The sequence below is a fragment of the Scyliorhinus torazame genome, chromosome 3 (genome assembly GCF_047496885.1).
Source record: "Scyliorhinus torazame isolate Kashiwa2021f chromosome 3, sScyTor2.1, whole genome shotgun sequence".
NCBI classification, from domain to species: domain Eukaryota; kingdom Metazoa; phylum Chordata; class Chondrichthyes; order Carcharhiniformes; family Scyliorhinidae; genus Scyliorhinus; species Scyliorhinus torazame.
The window spans coordinates 162,878,254-162,897,191 of NC_092709.1; the positions used below are offsets into that span (position 1 = coordinate 162,878,254).

General features: G+C 44.5%; 1 long non-coding RNA gene across 1 annotated transcript in view; it reads left to right on the forward strand.

Moving 5' to 3' along the window:
• Nucleotides 1–2,583, forward strand: part of LOC140409551 (uncharacterized) — a 64,060-nt gene extending 61,477 nt beyond the window's left edge. The window contains exon 3 of the long non-coding RNA XR_011940391.1: nt 1,965–2,583. This is a non-coding gene — a long non-coding RNA (uncharacterized lncRNA). The remainder of the gene's footprint in view (nt 1–1,964) is intronic.
• The last annotated feature ends 16,355 nt before the right edge of the window (nt 2,584–18,938 follow it).

Sequence of the window (18,938 nt, forward strand, 5' to 3'; positions counted from 1 at the left end):
AAAGGGCGAGGATAGAGCTGCTGAGGGGAAGTGAGTTTAGGTATCTGCAGGTTAGGGACTTTGCATGAAAAGTCTGGAAGGAGTTCCCTAAGTTGCCGGGATACACCCTGCTGGAGCGACTCCTGCTTCCGGATGTGGAAGGGAGGGAAGAATTAGGGATATATACAACTGGCTGGAGGAGCAGGGAGGTGAGCGGGTGGCGAGGATCAAGGAGAAATGGGAAGGGGAGTATGGAGTAAGGCACTGTGTAGGTTAACTGGGACCTCCTCTTGTGCAAGGATGAGCCTGATACAGTTTAAGGTGTACACAGGGTACATATGACTCGGGCGAGAATGAGTGGGTTTTTCCAGGGGGTGGCAGATGAGTGTGAGAGGTGTGGGCGTGTGCCAGCGAATCACATGCACATGTTGTGGGGTTGTGAAAAATTGGAGAATTCTGGGTAGTAGTGCTCGAGGTCCTCGCCAGGATAGTGGGGGAGGAGGTGGACCCGGACCCTTTGGTGGCGATATTTGAGGTTTCAGAGAAGCTGATAGAGAGAAGGAAGGCCAATGTCGTGATCTTCGCCTCGCCGATGGTCTGGTGGCGAATTTTACTAGAGTGGTGGTCAATATCACCACCGGGGGTAGTGGCCTGTGTGGGTGACCATCTGACTTCCTGCGGTTGGAGAAGATAAAGTATGAGTTCAGGGTGTTGATGTGTTGGGTGTTCTGGATCACAAACAGGTCACCAACACTGGAAGTGGTGCCACTATATTTTATTATAAGGTTAACTATATTAACATACTTGAACTGTGGGTAAATACAATACCAGCTTTAACTGTTGACCCTTGCCTAGTCCTAACCAGGTGATGCACTCAGCACATGGTGAATGTCTGTGTTGCAGGCTGAGAGCTCTGTGTTCCGAGCTGGCTGCTACTAGATTGAGCGGGAACTCTCCTGTCCCCTGTCTTTATAGTGCGTGTGCTCTCACTGGTGATTGGCTGCGGTGTTGTGTATGCTGATTGGTCCCACTGCATGTCCATCAGTCTGTATCTGCACCATGATATACTGGTGTATATTATGACAGGTGTCATGTGAGTGTCCCTTTAAGAAAGGATTTTGTCTTATCACAGGGCTTCAGTGATGTCATTTTGTGGGTGGAGCTGGGCTGTGGCTGTGAGGTGAGAGGGGGTTTCAGTTTCAATTCTACTGCTGTGGACTACAGAAAGAGAAAATAAGTATTTTCTCAGTCTTTCTAGGTTTTCATTTTAAAGAGCTGTTCCAGTAAAAAAGCACATTTAGTTGTGGCTAACTTTAAAAATATAGTTGTTTTCCGGAAGGAGCTTGAATCTGCTGTTTGAGACTAGATCAGAATTTCAGGAAAAGGACCAGTCCCATTCAAGTGAGAATACAGTGTGCTGGGCCACACCCTTAAAAAGGGAGTTTGGGTTTATTCGATTTTATAATTGAATTGGAACAGTTAAGGGGAATTCATTAAGTGTTATACATAGATTACTGTAGCTATGTGGTGTCTTTATGTTTGTAATTGATAAAAAAATCTTGCTGTGTTTATATATGTTAACTAAATTCTTAGAAAAAACTTTGTTTGGATTAAAGTGTCTAGGAATTCTGATGAATCACATCTGCAGCAAAGGCTTTTGTGCTCATCGGAGCCAAATCAAATTCAACATAATGGTTGTAGGTCAGGTGAACTTCATAATACACTTTGGAGTTTCTAAGCCCTGGCCCATAACAATGGGGTTTGAGAAAAGGTGGGTGATGTTCCTGACCGTGTTTAAGGAGCTGTTCATCGCGAGGCCCGGAGGGAGGGGGGGGGGGGGAAGGTGAAAAAGGGGCAAACGTTGTACAAGCTGTACAGTTGATTGTTGGGAAGCATGTTTCCTGGGGTGTTTATTTGCTGTAACTTGATTTTGATACATGTTTGTAATAAAATATTTTAAAAATGTTTTTCATGCGTCACTGCAGACCTGATGGACCAAAGGGCCTCTTCGGCACGGTGAGATTCTGTGATTCTCTGTGATTATGTGCGAGAATTGAACAAAAGCGAAAAACATACTTGAGCACATCTTTGCCAATCTACTTATCATTGGCAGGAGTGAATCTCTGTAATCCTTGTGCAGACATCTTTACACTGAAGATGACCTCCATTGTATTATGTGGCACTAACACCTTACTAAATGGGATAGGATCAGAACAGAACCAGCAACTCAAAAAGAGGCATCCATTAGTTTCTGAAAGCCGGGGGTGCTTCACACATCCTTTGCTGTGCACTTGGAATGACGCTGTGTCTGGAGAGAAAGTAGACAGGCTTGCCAGAGAAAACCATCTCAAACCTAGAAGGAAGAAGTATCAAAACGAAGGCTGAACTTCAGAAAGACACTAACCGGAAGTCATCCCAGTGAAAAGATCCTTATCCTTTACTTTTTATTAATATTTTATTTTCCTTTCCACCACCTTCTCCCCTCTGTGTTGTTTGTCTGTGCGTGATGTGCGTTTTGTGTGTTGAGAATAAGGGTAGTTAGGAAGTTGGGGTTGGAAAAGGATATTAGATAGTTACATTTTCTGTCCATTTAATTATAATATAATACTGTACATAATAAAAGGTTACTTGTGTTAAAGTTATAAACCTGGTGACTGCAGTTTATTGGGCTCAACCAAGGACCTTGGATATTTAAATAAAATCTAATTTTATCTGTGTTGCGACTCCGGGTCAAGTGGGGCTGGAATTAACCGCACACTAGCCCAGGATGGTATTGCAATATAATAACATTTGCAGCTGTTAGGTGATCAGCTTTCACATAGTCAGAAGATCAATGAACCTCCAGGAATGCCTTCAACCACATTTACTTAACAGATCAGGGATATCCCAGTGACACCACAAATTGTACTGGAGTCTGAAAAGATCCAAGTTGGGCAGAACTCAGTGCTGCCCGAGAACATTGACCAATAAGAAAGTTGGAAAGCCAAGGCTACATTACGGAAGAATTCAACACAGTGAACCAACAGAGTATAATCATCATGTTAGGGATCTTCACATCAGGACAAAATGTTAATATAATGCTGCCATACAAATATAAAATAACAACAGTTTAGTTTCAGTCACAAATATTGGCCCGAATCTTGTGAGGTCCAGAGTGGCAGAATCTGGATGCAGGACTGTGATGCACATCAAGACTCTGCAGAAGTCCTGGTGCACACATGTGTGCTGCAATTTCCCAGGAAGTTTAAACTTACAATGCGCTGATTTGCGTTGCCCCAAACACTATGCAAACGTCTCTTACACTGATTTCAGTCTCAAAGACATGAGCCAGGTACATGGGATTTACCTGGACAGTTATCCTGGAAATATTATGCAAGTTAATCTATGGCATAAATCAGTGATCAGCCAGCATGACTGAATTGAGCACCACACCTGACATCTCGTGCACCCCCGCACCCCCCCCCCCCCCCACCCACCAATCAACACCTCTGACCTAACCAAACTCTGTCTCCATCACCACTCCCTGACCTGACTACCACCCCCACACCCTGCCACCAGTTCTGACTATTCCTCAACTGGACCCTCCCTGACCAGAATGTCTGATCACATTGCACTAACATACCCACTCGCTCACTCACCCAGCTGCTCATGAACAGACTCATCAATAAACCAACTTACTCACTCACCCACTCATCTACTGAAAGACTGGAGACCTTTAAAAACCTATCTGACTACAGTAGCTAGTGTTGTAAAAATGGGCTATGTCCTTTCTTTAACAGTCTTCTCCTATGGTTGCTGGTGTACCACACGTAAGTTGCCACTGATCTATTGCTGCATCTGGATCAGAAGTCCTGGCTGAAGACATGCAAAATGGTTAGGCGCAGAAATCTTGGTCGACAATGGCAATGTACCCAACAACACTGCTGACCAGAAGATCTGTGCCAAGGGCTTAATCTGTGTGTAAAAGCTAAATGCACTTGTGTTGTAGTGGTGCCACCTGCTGTCTGTTATTCTTAAATAAAAGATTTACGTTTTGAAAACTTGGTATTTGCATTTTTGAAATTGGTACAGAAATCACCGAGCAAATATTGTTTGTAAAGAAAATATTCAGTGAATAATTCTGCCCCCGCATTATTCAATAAAGATTCAACCACTCTGCTGTGCATTTGCATATCTAGAAAAACATGTCCAAAATACAAACCTGTCACTTAATGCACCATTATTTTTCTTTTTTCAAACATAAAATGTTGCATTTTCCTCAAATTGGCAGACTGACATATGCCTTCCATTGTTAAGATCCTGGGAAGAAACCATAAGATTCAGAAAGAAACATTCAGAATCAGAACTGCTGCATCCTGTCTTAGGAGATAATGACCTTCCCCTAAATCACAATTTCTGTATTGAATATCATCAGTTGTGGCAGTAGAGGCCAATTCACGGGGGAGGGGGGGAATCATCCCTTCCGCAGCTCACAGTTGAGTAGCATTGGCCCAAGGTTGCCTTGTATTTTCTCTTTCCGGCAGGCTCTCTTTACTACTATCTGGTCACTTCTTTTGTCCTCTGTTTTTTCTTGCACTTTCTGACTGCTCAACTTCAGGCACTCTGGTTAGCATCAAAGAATTCCCATGCATTGACTCCAATCTGATCAACTGGAAGTTTCACTCGCAAATGTCCTTGTATCATAGATAGGCATGAGTGATTGGTTGGCCTCATGCCAATAGCAAGCTCAGCAGAGCATATCATTGAGGATGCGACTATCATCCATTCGATGCACATCACACAGCCAATGGAATTGCCGCTGACTAAAGAGGACAAATGTGCCAGGGATCCCTGTTTTCTGGTGTCTTTCCATATGTGGCAGTCTGTCTTGCTGGGAGATGCCCAATATTTATCTGAGGTAGGAGCTGTTCAGCCACATTTCTTGGCTTGCATATGCTGTGCATGCTTCTGCACTGTAAAGGAGGGTACTGCGAATATAAGCTTTTGTTATGATCTGGCACAGGGTTTTTCAAACTTAGGGTCGCGACCTGCGGGTGGGTTGCTGGCGGGTCTGAGGAGGGTGTCGGGAGGGTGGTAGGGTGATCAGTTGCGACATTCCCGATCATGGGCGATACGCCCAATGGATGTGACCGGAATTTTCAGAATGCCATCCGAGACCGGCTTTTAACTTGCGAATGCCAGTCGCGACCAGCCTTTGAATGCAAATGCTGGAGTCTTCCCACCAGAAGCTGTGGCAGAGAGCATGTACACTGATGTCAGGCGCTCTGTAGGTTTGTGCTTTGGGCGCAAAATCACGGAGGAGAGATTCCTCCATTTTGTAGCCGCCAGCAAGCAAGTAACAGGACTGTGGAAAGAACTGAAGATGGATCATTTTGTAGGCCGGAAGAGAGGGCCAGAGGCACAAACAGGCCAGGATCTCACAATTGTATCTGCTGGACAGAGCTTCTCAGGAGAGTCCACGGCAGGACAAAGCAGTGCTGGTGTGAACTGTATCCAAAGCTCCAGGGCCTCTGGTGAACAACCCATTAAGAAGAAACTGAAATTGGGAACACAAAGCAGTATAAAGATGATTCCTTGAGGTATGGCATTGTTAATTTTGCCAATGCAAAGCAGGATCTAAAGCCCATGTGTTTTATATGCAGAGAAGAACTGGCAAATGATAGTTTAAATCTTCTCATTTGAAGACTAAGCATGGTGAGATCGATGACAAGCCTCTTGATATTTTTCAAAGGATTCAGTGAGAACTTAATTCTTCAGCTTAAGTCCTTAAATGTAATGCTAAATATCAAAGCAAGTGAGATCTTGAGAACCAAGAAGGCCCACCTGTCGCATTAAAGATAAGCAATTTTAGTTTGTCGTGAAAGTCAGCTGACATGGGTCGCGAAGGTCAGCATGGATCCCAAAGGTCAGCCTGTTAGTAAAAGTGGGTCCAGGGAAAAGAAAGCTTGAAAAACACTGATCTGGCAGGTGGCAATTGTCATGAAAACCAAATCCCCAAAAGAAACTTAGTCCCTGTATCACAACTCATTTTTTTGTACTCTGGCAATGAGAAGGTTTACTGAATTCAGATGCCACAAATTCCAGTAACAGTTTGGGGATTTTAAACATTAAATTAAAGCATTAAAGCCAACAATACTTGCCTTTGACTCATTACTGCTGGATTGGTGGATCGGCACAGAATCAAAATTGTAAGTCACAGACATAAACGTGTAATATATAATTTGCATCACTCACCAGGTGTATAGTAATAGAATTAAATCTCTTACTTTGTGAATTTGAGGAGATTGTCATAAACATGTTCAAAGTTACATTATATTTTCTCTGCAGGTCTGACAGCATCTGTGGAGAAAGAAGGGGGCTAACATTTCAAGCCTGGATGACTCTTTGTCAAAGCAGAGATTGTCCAGTATTTTCTGTTTTTGTTTCAGGTTCCAGCATCCGCAGTAATGTGCTTTTATATTTTCTCTGAACTTGCTAATTTGTTTGCTCTGTACAGTTTACATTAAGGAGTTAATAAATTGAGGTGTTGCTAATTGTGTTTCTCTTTATTTGGCTCTGAATATGGGGGTCAATATGGTTGCCTTCCTTAATTCTAATTACGTTTGCTCTCGAGTCGCCAGGTATCTTTCGATACCGCCATAAGATTCAAACCGAATACTGATCAAAGACTCGATACACCAGTTAATTAGTTCAACGTCAAATGCTTATTTATTTACACACACAGTTAAATATACTCATGCACAAATACTACCTACTAAACTATCACGACTGCTAAAGCCTATACTTAGCTTCGGGCGCCCACTCAGTCAGAGGAACAATGGCCATTGTTCGGTTCTGAGGCTGCTGGGGTGGAACTGGTATGGGATAACAGCTAAGGTCGTCTGCCTGGTAGCATGCGTTGACCTTGGACTTACTTGTTTCTGGTGCAGCTGGTGGACAGGTCTCTCCTCGGTGAGAGCCGGGTCCAAGAGAACGATTCTCTCTCGGGGGCTCCTTCTTATACCCAAAGGGGCTTCGCGCTCTTTTGGGCGGGCCTTGAACTTGGCCCCAATCAATTGGGCCATTTCTTGATCATTCATATTGATCTCATCCAATAAAGGGGTGGGTTTCCTGATGGCTGGGCGTGTCCTAGGTGGCCGTTGGCCTGCTTTATTCCGGTCTCCTCTTTTGCCCCGTGTCTGCCTTAGTACCGGTTACTCAAATGTTACTCTTTTGTTCCCGGAGATGGGCCATTAGTATGCGAATGGGCCTACAGTTTTGGTCTTATCTGGGAGCTGCGGCTCCAATAAACAGACAAACCCTGAACCTGCTTGTTTTCTCCGTATTGTCCATTTTCCAATCGGGAAGTGGCCATCCCAGATGGCTACAGAGGCCAGCTTGAATAGAACATCAGTTGCATTCTTTACATTGTGATGAACTACTAAGAGACTAATCTGATAAAGATTACCTCCAAGTCACTCACCACCCTGACTTGGAAATATATCGCCGTTCTGTCGCTGGGACAAAATCCTGGAACTCCCTCCCTAACAGCATAGTGGGTGCACCTACATCCAAAGGACTGCAGCGGTTCAAGAAGGCAACTCACCACCAGCTTCTGAAGGGCAACTAGGGATGGGCCAGTGACGCCCACATCCCGTAAATGAATAAATAAATAAATAAAAACCAAGGGTGCCTGGAAAAATCCTTTGGCAAAAAGAATTCAATGCAGTGATCATTTTCACTCTACAGTCAATGCAGTATTCTTTACAGAAGTGGGCTGTAGCTCTTTAGCCAGCAGCCTCTGGATAGTCTCTGAGAGAAAGTATTGGTTTCTCATAAATTTAAGGGTCTGAGAAGTCAAAGTACAAGAACCTTAAGGCATGAAGTAGTGTCTACATGTTTGGAAAAAAATACTCCGGTGTCTTCAGTGATGCTTCTCTTATATTTCTTCTGTTTTAACCTCATCCAGATCCTTCCCCTCCTTCTCTATTTGTTAACAATGAAAGAGATGAACTCCTAAAAGGAAATCCCTCTTCTTGGTCAATGATTTCAAATTAATGGGCATCAACTTCAAATGGTAGGAGCTCACTTCAGTGATGCAGCAGAGAGGAAAATCTGCCGTCCTCGTTACAGCTGTAAAACTTTACAAGTTCTCCAGCAATGTCCTTCCACTGTTCAGTTTCTGGTCTCTGGAACTCTGCTGCTGAAACAGTTACGTTTATAATTGCATTGATTCCAGTACACTTGTGAGAGGGCTGCTAATTGAGGGAAAATATGTGGATAGCTTGGTTATGGCTCCTTGCCCACAACTTCAAGCCATTGGGGGGGGGGGGGGGGGGGCGGCAGTTTGATGCACACACGAGCAAAGGAAAAACTTGACTTTAAAAGTTGATAAATAAATCCTCTCTAAATTAATTAAGTTGGATATAGTTTATATTTTACATTGATGTGATACAACGCTTATACTGATGGAGCTATTTAAAGAAGGTAAGTGATCTGTGTGGAGCATAAACACAGGGAAGGACCAAATGCTTTGCTTCTGTGTTGTAAATTCCACGTAGTGTCAAAATTCAATGTCTGGATAGTTTGACAAACTAAAGTTATTTGCGTATTAACTGATTTATCCAAAGGTGCAACATCTATACAGTAATCAATCAAAAAATATCAATTTGACCCTCATTCCAGTCTTCATGTCATTTAGTGGCAATGTGAAGCTAATATGTTGTGACAGGGATGGTGACAGATTTTACTGTAATGGAACATTAGAGTGCATGCACTTGTTCCAGCCACTGGATAATCCCTGAAACAACCTAAATAGCATTTTACCAAACCGAAAAATACATTTTTCATGAAGGCAGACTGTCCTTCCCTAAATTCATGTCAGAACCAAGAACACCAAAAGGCAAGGAAATAATAAAAACAATCAAAAAGCTTAATTATAATACTCAGAGCATAGCACTGGATTGTTAACTGGACATTCAAAAGGGCTTCAAAAACTTGTGAAAATAATTGTATGTACAGAAAACATCAATGCTCACGTATATGCCTTGAGAAAAGATCTCATTTTAAGATTATAATAAATAGGAAAAGGGATGGGCTATTTAGTCCCTCAAGCCTGCCCCACTATTCAGTAAGGTAATGGCGGATCCGATGATGGCCTTTTTTTTAAATTTAGAGTACCCAATTATATTTTTTCCAACTAAGGGGCAATTTAGCGTGTCCAATTCACCTAGCCTGCAAATCTTTGGGTTGTGGGGGTGAAACCCACGCAGACATGGGGAGAATATGCAAACTCCACATGGACAGTGACCCAGGGCTGGGATTTGAACCCGGGTCCTTAGCGTCATAGTCCCAGTGCTAACCACAGTGCCACATGCCGCCCTTTGATGATGGCCTTAATTCAACTTTCTTGCCTGCCTTCCACCAGCCCCACAATCACCTCTGACTCCCTATAATAAAAGCAAAATCATACTTTGCTGGAAATTTGAAATAAAACAGAAAATGCTGAATAAATCAGAAAGTCTGGTATCTGTGGAGAGAGAAAAAGTTAACGTTTCAAGTCTGTATGACAATTCTACAGAACTGAAAGGAATAAATTATACATTTGGAATGGGGGGTGGGGCAGAATAGAAAGTCAGTGATCGGTCAGAGCTAAGGAGAGATTGACAAAGGTGCCGTGGACATGAGACAATGGAGCTGTTAACGGTGCCATTAAGAACGCAACTTGTGTGCAGCCGTAAAGGTGAACATTTTAATTTCTTGCTGGTGGGGAACTTAATTTGGCACTAAATCGGCTTTGTTCTGCTCGGGTGGCCTTTTAATGAGTATGCATGACTTTCGAGTGGATGCAGAATCTTGACCTGCCTTTGAAGTCCCTGGGCCGTGATTGCTAAAATTTATACTGACATCAGGAAACAGCCGTTTGGCCTCATGCCAAATTGTTATCCCAACTGCCAAGCATCCCGCGGCTGGCGGGACCGGAAGATTTTACCAACTGTGATGAACACAACAGGTGATCCAACGCTTTTGTAAATTACACACTCAAAGGAAGACTGGTATTAGATCTGAACTTTGGTTAATGTATCTTATGTGTCGCCGCACTATATACACTACTCGTCAGATTATGAAACCGAGCTTTATGCATGAAGTAAATTATTTTTATTCATTTAGCTTTGCAGATGTCTCTCATCACAGGTCAGTTTTCAAGCAAATACAGAGTATTTTAAAGTTTGTTTTGTCCAAGAAAATGCAGAGTACTGAGTTGAATTCAATACAAATTACAGCTCTTGATATTTCTTCTAATGAATACACGATATAGAAAAGTTGAAAATAAAAACAAATGACTGTTCAAAGCGATTGCACAGAAAGGTAGCTTCAGAAGTTTAAGATGGATGATTCCGGAATGAGTTGTTCAAACCGGCACGTATTTTTTAAAAGATTATTGCTGTCACTAATGGTACCCCCCTTTCTGGCTGTGATTGGGTTAAAGTTATTACACAGTTCATTCAATTCAATCAACGTCTGTCCGTCAAATTTTAACATGAGGTGATGAAATGCGTCTTTCTTATGAATCCTATCCGTTGTCATGAAAACAGTTTCTGGGAGCGTTGCCCAAAAACGGTGACCTGGTCAAATGTGTCCTTGGTATGTCTGGCTTTCTTATCTCAATGATTCCCATGGGAAACAGAATTATTTTACTGTCTTGTTTGATTTTAACACTCCATTTCAAGAAGCCATTTTAAATGTTAGGCCATTTGTTCCTTTAATTTGTTATATACTAAAAAGTAGATTCTATACTAAAAAGGTAGATTCTATCAACTGGACATTGACTAGTGATAATGAAACATAGAATTTTAACTTTTTTTTATCAAACTTGCCATGCAAATATTGACGGTAATTTCTAGCTCAAAACAATTACCCTCCTTCTACCATATCAGACATTTTTATTGTGCTGAGCGGATATGGTCTACCCATAATCCATAAGGAAGTCATCATTAATAAAAACTATCTTTAACTATCCATGATTATAAACTCTTGTGGATATTTTTCAAGGCTTTTTCATCACATAAGACTTTAGTGATTTCAAGAATAAATTGACCCTGACAAGTGCAGTGAAGAAAGAAATCAAAACAGCCCGTGAACCTGGTGAGTATACGGCATGCAGAGATCCTGTCAAATTTAATGACAATATAATTTTCTCCCCCTATCCTTTCCCACCAGCCAGGCAGGAAAACCATTAGAAACTGGTTACAGCCAGTGATCCTGAGGAACGGTCCATACCAATCAGGAGATAGAAAGACTGCGCATTGTGGTTGGGAGTGGATTTGGGATCGACATTATTGGGAAATGTCCAGATTGCAGAATGGGGCTTGGGCAGGGGAGCTAGCCAGTCATGGCAGTGGCCATGTAGTCACTGCGATCAGCAAGAGACAGACTGAAAGCGTCCTCGAGAAAGCGTCAAGAGGAGTACTCCTGTTCCTCCAAGCCCACAAAGATTGCTTTTAGAGGCACTTATCGTCTATAGCCAGTAACTTCTCACTCAGTTTTTCAATTGCATTTCCCAAGTCCTCGGAAATCTGTGCTAAAATATTTCAATTTACATCAAGTTCCCAACTGCGTTATGGCAATCAGATTTAAATATGTTTTTCTGAATTGTTCAACATTTCCAAGATGGAATATTAACATGCTACATAACCCACTGTCATTAAAATGCGAGAGACACATGGTCAGTTTGCATTCATGTTTTATATTCAGTGTTTAACTGACCCTTTGATCTCCTCCCACCTTTCAGTCCAATCTGTCTGAATCCCAATGCAGTTTTTTTGTTTTATTAGGACATCTTTATTTCTACATCTACAATTTTTAAAAAGTTGTATGTCTTTGCATTTGTCCATTGAAAAGTCCTATCACAACGAAGCTTATAAGATTTCCAATGTTAATTGTGTCCATATCTTCTGATGCCTTCGCTGCCATATCTCAGTAAAATTTTCAAATTAAGTCTCCAGGCTGTACTTCCCTACCTAGCCACTCAGTGGCTCTGCAAGCATACTTTGCTGAGCATTACTGAGGGCAGGATTTTGCCTTTGCGTCAGAACCCAGAACTCAAGGTCAAACGGACTTGGAGGCCCTATGCTGGGCTGGACTTTAAGCTTCCCCGCTGGTGGGTGTGAAGGCGGGAACGGGGCTCAATAAACCCAGTGGACTACCCACCTGCCTCTGCCCCACAGTCATACCAGCGGTGGGGCTGGCATCAGTAACCCGCCAGTGGGCTAAATTGAGCCCCTTAAGTGTGCAATTAATTCCCACTCAAGGGCCGAATCCCACCACCATCAGGATTGAATCAGCAGCATTAGTGGTCCATGCCAAATGCCCAGCCCATCAGGTTTCCCTGCGGGAAGTGGTGGGTGGGTGGAATCTCTCCTTAAAAGATTGCCTGGGGCCATTGGAATGGCACTTCCAGGGTTGTATGTCCCTCCAGATTTCTCTCACTCCATGAACTCCCAAACGCCAGCCCAAACACCCCCGCTGCCAGCTTGAATCTCAGCGAGACCCCTATACTTACCCACATCCCGATTCAACCTTTGTTGAATCAGTTCTCTGAGGCAGGACCTCCTGTTCCTAAGGGGCAGAAATCCCACTTCAAGCTTAATAAAGTGAAAGTTTCAGGGCAGCTGTTATTCCTTCTGGTGGGGAGTCTCAAAAACACATGCTACAGTCCTGGCCATTTTCCCTGAGCCCGATTAAGGAAATTAAAAAGGCCAATTCAGGTCTATTGCCATGACTGACATTTTTCACTCAGTTTATGCCCTGTTTCATCCCTCCAAACCCACCACCTCCACATATACACCCACCCCACTGGGGGCTAATCCAACTGCATGGGGCAAACTCACAAGTAAGGGGGGGGGGGCGGCCATGGAACTGTCCAAGTACGCTTTGCAGCCCTTCCTGCTTGCCTGCCTAAACTGCAAGATGGAGGGAATAGAGCGCCCAGTATAAATCAGCCCATTGTGTGCGAGACAGTCACCTGGAAGTGATTTTCTTGCATAAGACAATTAGTGGGTAATTCATAGCCTATAGTTGAGGTGAAAAAAATAAAGAGAAGGGCACTTCCATTTTGAGAAACTCTCTTTGCATTTTAAAACTACCAAATTAAGAATGGCTTCGGTAGTTGAGCGACAATGGTGGAGGGAAAATGCCTCCATAGGGTGGCCAGCTATGGTTACAATTGGAGCAAGGAGAATGGGCCTCAAAGCCTGCGTGAAGCTCTGCCCACCACTACCCACCTCACCCCCACATCACTTTACCAGAGGGAAACAATAAGGGGAAGCAAGGAAATTGCACTTTTATTTTGTATTGGCCTTCACAGAAGTGGAGACCGTGGCGAAGGCGGAAGGGAAATAATAGTGGATAATCAAGAGGCAAAATGGAGGTAGGAACTTAAACAATCAGAGGAGAAATAAGTAATCAGCAAAAACTATTCTACTAAAGGCTGTTAAGACCCCTGGACTGGATTGCCTCAACTTTCGGTTTTAAAAAAGTGGATGCAGCGATAGTGGATTTATTAGTTGTAATCTACTAAACTTTCCCAGATTCTGGGGCGAGATTCTCCGACCCCCCGCCGGGTCGGAGAATCGCCGGGGGCTGGCGTGAATCCCGCCCCCACCGGTTGCCGAATTCTCCGGCACCGGATATTCGGCGGGGGCGTGAATCGCGCCGCGCCGGTTGGCGGGCCCCCCCGCGATTCTCCAGCCCGGATGGGCCGAAGTCCCGCCGCTAAAATGCCTGTCCCGCCGGCGTAGATTAAACCACCTACCTTACCGGCGGGACAAGGCGGCGCGGGCGGGCTCCGGGGTCCTGGGGGGGGGGGGGCGCGGGGCCATCTGGCCCCGGGGGGTGCCCCCACGGTGGCCTGGCCCGCGATCGGGGCCCACCGATCCGCGGGTGGGCCTGTGCCATGGGGGCACTCTTTCCCTTCCACCTTCGCCATGGTCTCCACCATGGCAGAGGCGGAAGAGACTCCCTCCACTGCGCATGCGCGGGAATGCCGTCAGCGACCGCTAACGCTCCCGCACATGCGCCGCCCGGAGATGTCATTTCCGCGCCACTGGCGGGGCACCAAAGGCCTTTTCCACCAGCTGGCGGGGCGGAAATTCGTCCGGCGCGGGCCTAGCCCCTTAAGGTTGGGGCTCGGCCCCCCAAGATGCGGAGCATTCCGCACCTTTGGGGCGGCGCGATGCCCGACTGATTTGGGCCGTTTTGGGCGCCAGTCGGCGGACATCGCACCGATACCGGAGAATTTCGCCCATGAAAGTCCCCAACAGATTGGAAAAATGCAAATGGAACATCCTTATTCAAGAAAGGAAGGAGACAGATAGCAGGAAACTATATAGACCAGTTAGGCTAACATCTGTCTCTGGAAAATCTAGTTAAGACATAATAGCATTACTTTTAGAAATTCATAATACGAGATGTGTAATGCAATCAAACAAGGTCGTAGATTTATGAAAGGAAAATTTGAATTTGACACATTTATGGAGTTCTTTGACAATGTAACATGCAGGATAAAGGGGAACAAGTGGATGGAGTGTATTTAGCTTTCCAAAAAACATTCTATACGATGCCACACTAAAAGGTTACTGCACAAAATAATAGCTCATGGTAATTCAGAAGACAAATGCCAAGTTGGGCTTGATTGCAAGGGGATGGAGTATAGCGAATTCTTGTCACCCTGTATAGAGCATTGGTGAGGCCACACCGAGAGTACTGTGTACAGTTTTACTCTCCTTATTTAAGGAGGAATATAATTGCAGTGCAGTTCTGAGGAGGCAACCACGAAGTTGATTCCCAGGAAAAAAGGGGTGTCTTATGAGGAAAGGTTGTGCCTGTACTTATTGGAGTTTACAAGACTGAAAGATAATCTTATTGAAATATTTAAGGTTCTAAGGAGTCTTGACAGGGTAAATGCTGAGAGAATGCACCTCTTATGGGGAATCCAGAACTGGGGCACAGTTTTAGAATAAATGGTCATCTGTTTATGATGGAGATGAGGAAGAATTTCTTCTCTGAGGTTTGTGAAGCTTTGGAATTTTCTACTTCAGAAAGCTATGGCGACTAACTTACTGAATATATTCAAGGTTGAGAAACAGATTTTTGATCCATAAGGGAATCAAGAGTTATGGGGAACAAGCAGAAAAGTGGAGTTTAGATCAAGGTGAGATCAACTCTAATCGCTGAATGGCGCAGCAAGCTTGAGGGACCATACAGCCTACTCCTGCTTCTAGTTAGGGATTGAGGATGGGTTAGGGCCTGAGTGAACCTTCATCAAAGAGCTGTATCTGATAAGTTCCAGGGTGCCCTAACAATTTCCATAATGTTTTCTCAAATGGTTTCAAGACAACACTTGCCAGCTAAGCTGTTGACTCATCCAGGCCATGAGGCCCAATGCCAACTTATAATTAATCCTCCAGCTTCACCTACTGTAATGAAAAAAACCAATTTTGGGCCCTAAGGTAAATTCTAGGAGGGTAAGGTTGAAGGGGAGAAAGGGAAAGGTTGTGGTCAGGACTGTAGTACTGGGGAATGGAGTATTCCCACCCACTCCTCCATGTTCCATTTAACGACTTGCGCTTAATTGAGCACCTTCCTTTATCAGCAGCTGCAAGGGCCTGTTGAAGAGTATTGAATGACACCTGCCCTGCTGACTAATTACTATTTTTTTTAAGGAAAGAAAAAAATCACAGCTCAGGGGAGCCTAAGCCTAACTCAACTAATTTCCCTCGCCTGGAATGAGTGACAGAGACAAATGCACCAATGCCCAAATGTAAATTTATGGTGAATCATAAGAACAACATAAGAACATAAGAACTAGAAGCAGGAGTAGGCCATCTGGCCCCTCGAGCCTGCTCCGCCATTCAGTGAGATCATGGCTGATCTTTTGTAGACTCAGCTCCACATTCCGGCCCGAACACCATAACCCTTAATCCCTTTATTCTTCAAAAAACTATCATAATCTTAAAAACATTTAATGAAGGAGCCTCAACTACTTCACTGGGCAAGGAATTCCATAGATTCACAACCCTTTGGGTGAAGAAGTTCCTCCTAAACTCAGTCTTAAATCTACATCCCCTTATTAGAGTCTGTACATGTTTCCTTCAACTGGCATATCCACCAGCCCCTGCCAGTCTGCAGTGGTTAAAAAATGAATTTGGCAATTGGATTAATGCCTGCACACATGGAAAAATTGAAATGGTTTGTTTTTAAAACCTGGAAACAGGCTCAAGTCATACTAACTTTTAATTCTTATAGCTGTTTAGAGGTTTGGGGATACTGCCATTCCATGAAATTACATTGTCCTGTTCTCATTGATGCCAGCTGTTAAAATGGTTGCAATTCCTTGCTCCAATGAACAAGGCATCACTGACTTGCTTAATTCATCCGTGCATCGTTAACTGGGTAATCTTTATGATGTTTTGAATGGGTCATAGCCTGAAACTGGAAATACGGATTTGAGAGGAACCTTGCTCCCTGAAATCAGCATCTAATCAGATGTTGCGACCCATTGAAGCCAGGAATGGAGGTGGGAATGGGAAGGGAAGGAGGGGGGGGGGGGGTGTTTAGCTGCCCAGAGCTTCCTAGTGGAATACTGGGGCAGAAACTTGGTGGCAGACGCAGCAGCAAATTTAAATTCCACATACAGCAATGTGATAATGACCAGTTCATCTGTTTTGTGATGTTGACGGGGGGATAAATATGGTCACAAACATTATGGATAACAACCCTGCCCTTTTTCAGAATAGTACCACAGGATCTTATATGCACCCTGAGTATATATGTATAAATATACAAAATGAGGCAGCACGGTGGCGCAGTGGTTAGCAGTGTTGCCTCACGGTGCCGAGGTCCCAGGTTCGATCTCGGCTCTGGGTCACTGTCCGTGTGGAGTTTGCACATTCCCCCCGTGTTTGCGTGGATTTCACCCCCACAACCCAAAGATGTGCAAGACAGGTGGATTGAACACCCTAAATTGTCCCTTAATTGGAAAAAAAATGAATTGGGTACACGAAATTTAAAAAAATAAAATAAAAAATGATCTGACAGGCAACTCCAAAGTGCAGTACTTTAAGTACTGCAAAGGATGGCACGCCTTGATTTTTGTGCTCAAGACCTGTATTGGAACTTGAACCTTCTCTCTCATAAGGGAGAGCGAGTCACAGATAATGGTCTTAACATATTTTTTTTCCCCCTCACTTGCCGAAGATGCAGTCTCGTTAACACAGAAAAAACCAAATGTAGATTGAGTGACTCCTTGTTACTTCCATTTATGTGTCTTCTAGAACTATGTTTTGCTCTTTACATGTCCTATTATCACCTTCTTTTGCCTTGCATCTTTTATGTCAGTTAAGTTCCTCTACCTTCCACCCAATCACGGAACATTCCTTTGGTTCTTTCCGTTTTGGTACGTGTGGGAGAAGTCGGCTCTAGCTTGAGAGGCTCTGCCGCCAGTCCTGGGGAAAGTGGAGGCTGTACCGTCGAAATGGTCTCCACCTGAATTATGCTGAGAGCAGTGTTCTAGAGAGCGCATAACTAGGGAAGTAGAGAGGATTTTAAACTAACTGGGGCAAGGGATCAGACTTGGGAGGATGTGGTAAATCAAAGAGTAGATACAAGGCAAGCAGAAAAAGATTGCAACATGGGAAATGATAAACAGACTGAAACAGGAAGGGATCAAGAATACAAATCTAAGGCAGCACGGTTTGGCAGTGGTTAGCATTGCTCCCTCACGGCGCTGAGGTCCCAGGTTCGATCCCGGCCCTGGGTCACTGTCCGTGTGAAGTTTGCGTTGGTTTCATCCCCACAATTCAAAGAGGTGCAGGGTAGGCGGATTGACCATGCTAACTTGCCCTTAATTGGAAAAAATAAATTGGGTACTCTAAATTTATATTAAAAAAAAAATACAAATCTAAGTTAACCAGCAGATAAAGTTCAAAGTTACAAAAAAAGAACAAAACAAAACGCCCAGGGCGCGATTCTCGAGCGAAATAAGGCCAGTGAATAGCGAGAGAGGCCGAAAACGAGAACACCAGGTGGCAAACATTTTGCGATGCAACCAGCCTGCTCCTGTAGGCAAAATCGGGATCTCGCCGAAGCACGGTGTGAAACCAATTATCGTCATTAAGCCCTATTTCCATACAATTAACGGGAGCAACCCCATATCCAACAGCCTCCCATGATTCATTGGCTTCCCCAGCTGACACTGGCACCGATTAGTACTCCTTTTGAAAAACGTGAAACTGGCGGAAGGGCTTCAGCGGGGAGCCGATTAGCCATCTTTTCTCACAGGCAAAGAGCCGGGGGTGCTGGGTTTGCTGACCCAGTGCTTGGTGAAGAGTGGGGGGGGGGTGGGGGGGGGGGGGCTGGGGGGGAATGGGGGCACCCTCCAGAGGGGTGGGCAACCGCACGTGGCACCTCGAGATGCAGCCTCATCAGACAGGTGGAACTCGGGGAAGCTGGTGGCCACCATCCCTACCACATGGGACGGGTTCAGGTTGGCAACCAGCGCCCCCTCCTCCCGGTCAGTGCCAACAGGGCCAAGGGGTTCATCTCGGGATGGAGGGACAGCTCGTTCGAGCCCCGACTTCCCCTGCATCATCTGGCTCAGTGCTCTGAAAGCTAGTGATTCGAAACAAACCTGTTGGACTTCAAACTGGTGTTGCAAGACTTCTTACTGTGCTCACCCCAGTCCAACACCGGCATCTACACATCATACATTAACATTGCAATGAAATTACTGTGAAAATCCCTAGTCGCCATACTACGGTGCCTGTTCAGGTACACTGAGGGAGAATTCAGAATGTCCAAATCACTCTTTCGGGACTTGTGGGAGGAAACTGGAGCATCCGGAGGAAACCCACGCAGACACGGGGAGAACGTGCAGGCACAGACAGTGACCCAAGCTGGGAATCGAACCTGGGCCTCTGATG